The sequence below is a fragment of the Bombus affinis genome, unplaced genomic scaffold (assembly GCF_024516045.1).
Source record: "Bombus affinis isolate iyBomAffi1 unplaced genomic scaffold, iyBomAffi1.2 ctg00001124.1, whole genome shotgun sequence".
NCBI classification, from domain to species: domain Eukaryota; kingdom Metazoa; phylum Arthropoda; class Insecta; order Hymenoptera; family Apidae; genus Bombus; species Bombus affinis.
In genome coordinates, this window is record NW_026109568.1 from 20001 (window position 1) to 25000 (window position 5000).

Consider the following 5000-nt stretch of genomic DNA (forward strand, 5'->3'; position numbering starts at 1 on the left):
ACGGCCGTGCCGAAGCACGATGATCGTACGTAGCGATTTTTTTTATTCCAATGGAATAACGACGCGTACGAACGCAAAGCAATACGCCGCTGGACTTGGACGCTCGCGCTAGCGCTGCGCGCGCAACCCCTCGCTAGCGGGTATGTGGCGGAGTAGGTAGCAATCTATTAAGGTACGAGGTGGGGAGCGACGCGCCGTGCGCGCGCGCGCACGCAGTCGAACGTTTCCTCTCGTTTCGTTTCCCCTTTTTTTACGTTTCGTCCATGACTCTCCTTCGATCGGAGAGAGTACGACGGATAAAAAAAACGTACAGGGATAGGAAAATATCTAGTACGCTTACAGCGTGGAAATTTCGATCGTTGCTCGCTCGCTGCGCTCGCTCGTACGATTCTAGCCTAACCTAAAACCGTTCCCGATCGCGTTCGAACCGAGATTCGAACGAGATCGAAGAACGAACGCGAAAGGGATTGGTTTTGGGTTGGTCCATATTTTTTTTCGAGCGAGCGGAGCGAGCGAGCAACGCGTAAGAGCGTATCGCGTCCCGACGTGGTACCGCGAGGACTTTGAAATAATCGCAATAACTCCTTAAAGTTCGAAATAACTCCTTAAAGTGCGTTACGAGGTGTGGAAATTTTTATTGAAATCGTTATAGTTCGACGTAATCTAGTCGAACGTAGCGGTTTCGTTTTGTTTTTTCTTTAAATTTTTTCCACCGGACCTAGCTGACTGGGACGTTGGAACTTTGAAATTTCTCTCGCCCCGGTACGAAAAGGCCGAACGTTCCTTTCGAAATAATTCCTCAAAAAGCGTTACGAGGTATGCAAATTTTTATAGAAACCGTTATTGTTCGACGTCGTCTAGCCGAACGTAACGGTTTCTTTTTATTTTTTTAAAAAATTTTTTTCCACCGGACCTAGCTGACTGGGACGTTGGAACTTTGAAATTTCTCTCGTCCCGGTACGAAAAGGCCGAACGTTCCTTTCGAAATAATTTCTCAAAAAGCGTTACGAGGTATGGAAATTTTTATAGAAACCGTTATTGTTCGACGTCGTCTAGCCAAACGTAACGGTTTCTTTTTATTTTTTTAAAAAATTTTTTTCCACCGGACCTAGCTGACTGGGACGTTGGAACTTTGAAATTTCTCTCGTCCAGGTACGAAAAGGCCGAACGTTCCTTTCGAAATAATTCCTCAAAAAGCGTTACGAGGTATGGAAATTTTTATAGAAATCGTTATTGTTCGACGCCGTCTAGCCGAACGTAACGGTTTCTTTTTATTTTTTTTTTAAATTTTTTCCACCGGACCTAGCTGACTGGGACGTTGGCACTTTGAATTGTTTCGCACTGCTCCAAAAGTGCCGAAAGTACCGAAAGTTCCTTTCGCATTAATTCCATAATAAGCGTTATAAGGTACGTATATTCTGGCATAAATCGATATATTCTAATTAAATACATCGGGATTAAGCGTTAATTTTGTTCTTGAAACGTTCTAAAAAGTTTCGAATTGCACATTGGGACATGGAAAAATTTCCGTATCGAACACGTTTTTTCGAGTTATCTCGCTTAAAAGTGTTACAAGGTAGGAATATTTTTGCATAAATGGACGTATCTCGACGTTTTACGTCGGGATTAAGCGTTTATTTGGTCGCTGGAACGTTTTCTAGAAACGGAACTATGCGACGGGACGTTGGGACTTTGAAGAAGTTCGGCCGGTGCGAAAAGACCGAAAAGGTTTTTTCGAGTTATCTCGCTTAAAAGTGTTACAAGGTAGGAATATTTTTGCATAAATCGACGTATCTCGACGTTTTACGTCGGGATTAAGCGTTTATGTCGTCCCCAAGACCTTCTACAAAGTTTCGATTTTTTCGTTGGGACTTTGAAAAATTTCCGTATCGAACACGTTTTTTCGAGTTATCTCGCTTAAAAGTGTTACAAGGTAGGAATATTTTTGCATAAATGGACGTATCTCGACGTTTTACGTCGGGATTAAGCGTTTATTTGGTCGCTGGAACGTTTTCTAGAAACGGAACTATGCGACGGGACGTTGGGACTTTGAAGAAGTTCGGCCGGTGCGAAAAGACCGAAAAGGTTTTTTCGAGTTATCTCGCTTAAAAGTGTTACAAGGTAGGAATATATTTGCATAAATGGACGTATCTCGACGTTTTACGTCGGGATTAAGCGTTTATTTGGTCGCTGGAACGTTTTCTAGAAACGGAACTATGCGACGGGACGTTGGGACTTTGAAGAAGTTCGGCCGGTGCGAAAGGACCGAAAAGGTTTTTTCGAGTTATCTCGCTTAAAAGTGTTACAAGGTAGGAATATTTTTGCATAAATGGACGTATCTCGACGTTTTACGTCGGGATTAAGCGTTTATTTGGTCGCTGGAACGTTTTCTAGAAACGGAACTATGCGACGGGACGTTGGGACTTTGAAGAAGTTCGGCCGGTGCGAAAAGACCGAAAAGGTTTTTTCGAGTTATCTCGCTTAAAAGTGTTACAAGGTAGGAATATATTTGCATAAATGGACGTATCTCGACGTTTTACGTCGGGATTAAGCGTTTATTTGGTCGCTGGAACGTTTTCTAGAAACGGAACTATGCGACGGGACGTTGGGACTTTGAAGAAGTTCGGCCGGTGCGAAAAGACCGAAAAGGTTTTTTCGAGTTATCTCGCTTAAAAGTGTTACAAGGTAGGAATATTTTTGCATAAATGGACGTATCTCGACGTTTTACGTCGGGATTAAGCGTTTATTTGGTCGGTGGAACGTTTTCTAGAAACGGAACTATGCGACGGGACGTTGGGACTTTGAAGAAGTTCGGCCGGTGCGAAAAGACCGAAAAGGTTTTTTCGAGTTATCTCGCTTAAAAGTGTTACAAGGTAGGAATATATTTGCATAAATGGACGTATCTCGACGTTTTACGTCGGGATTAAGCGTTTATTTGGTCGCTGGAACGTTTTCTAGAAACGGAACTATGCGACGGGACGTTGGGACTTTGAAGAAGTTCGGCCGGTGCGAAAAGACCGAAAAGGTTTTTTCGAGTTATCTCGCTTAAAAGTGTTACAAGGTAGGAATATTTTTGCATAAATGGACGTATCTCGACGTTTTACGTCGGGATTAAGCGTTTATTTGGTCGCTGGAACGTTTTCTAGAAACGGAACTATGCGACGGGACGTTGGGACTTTGAAGAAGTTCGGCCGGTGCGAAAAGACCGAAAAGGTTTTTTCGAGTTATCTCGCTTAAAAGTGTTACAAGGTAGGAATATATTTGCATAAATGGACGTATCTCGACGTTTTACGTCGGGATTAAGCGTTTATTTGGTCGCTGGAACGTTTTCTAGAAACGGAACTATGCGACGGGACGTTGGGACTTTGAAGAAGTTCGGCCGGTGCGAAAAGACCGAAAAGGTTTTTTCGAGTTATCTCGCTTAAAAGTGTTACAAGGTAGGAATATTTTTGCATAAATGGACGTATCTCGACGTTTTACGTCGGGATTAAGCGTTTATTTGGTCGGTGGAACGTTTTCTAGAAACGGAACTATGCGACGGGACGTTGGGACTTTGAAGAAGTTCGGCCGGTGCGAAAAGACCGAAAAGGTTTTTTCGAGTTATCTCGCTTAAAAGTGTTACAAGGTAGGAATATATTTGCATAAATGGACGTATCTCGACGTTTTACGTCGGGATTAAGCGTTTATTTGGTCGCTGGAACGTTTTCTAGAAACGGAACTATGCGACGGGACGTTGGGACTTTGAAGAAGTTCGGCCGGTGCGAAAAGACCGAAAAGGTTTTTTCGAGTTATCTCGCTTAAAAGTGTTACAAGGTAGGAATATATTTGCATAAATGGACGTATCTCGACGTTTTACGTCGGGATTAAGCGTTTATTTGGTCGCTGGAACGTTTTCTAGAAACGGAACTATGCGACGGGACGTTGGGACTTTGAAGAAGTTCGGCCGGTGCGAAAGGACCGAAAAGGTTTTTTCGAGTTATCTCGCTTAAAAGTGTTACAAGGTAGGAATATTTTTGCATAAATGGACGTATCTCGACGTTTTACGTCGGGATTAAGCGTTTATTTGGTCGCTGGAACGTTTTCTAGAAACGGAACTATGCGACGGGACGTTGGGACTTTGAAGAAGTTCGGCCGGTGCGAAAAGACCGAAAAGGTTTTTTCGAGTTATCTCGCTTAAAAGTGTTACAAGGTAGGAATATTTTTGCATAAATCGACGTATCTCGACGTTTTACGTCGGGATTAAGCGTTTATGTCGTCCCCAAGACCTTCTACAAAGTTTCGATTTTTTCGTTGGGACTTTGAAAAATTTCCGTATCGAACACGTTTTTTCGAGTTATCTCGCTTAAAAGTGTTACAAGGTAGGAATATTTTTGCACAAATGGACGTATCTCGACGTTTTACGTCGGGATTAAGCGTTTATTTGGTCGCTGGAACGTTTTCTAGAAACGGAACTATGCGACGGGACGTTGGGACTTTGAAGAAGTTCGGCCGGTGCGAAAAGTCCGAAATGGTTATTTCGAGTTATTTCGTTAAAAAGCGTTATAAGGTATAATTTTTTTGACAGGGATCGTTATATCTCTATTAAATACAATCGGATTAAACATTTTTGTCGAATTTTTTGAAAAATTAGCTTCCGTCGGACTGATACGACTGGGATATTTTTGCAATTTTTTCGTTAATTAATGTTACAAGGTATATATCTTTTTACATATTTCGTGTTATTTTAACGTGTTTTAATCGATTATAAAGTTATTTTTCGTCCATAGTCGATAAAACTGTATGTTTACTGATGCAATTTTTCGGTGAAAAAAAAAATTAATTTTTTGGTAAAAATGCATTTATAATATGTTAATAATGCTTGTGGTAAAATATTTCGATGGTTGGATATCGCCTTTATATAGTAGTTATTGAACGTGCGAGCGACTAAGTTCCAGCGTCCCTTCCGAACGGTACGTTGCTACGGAGGTTTTGCACCATAAGCGCGCGGCCGCTAGCCCGAC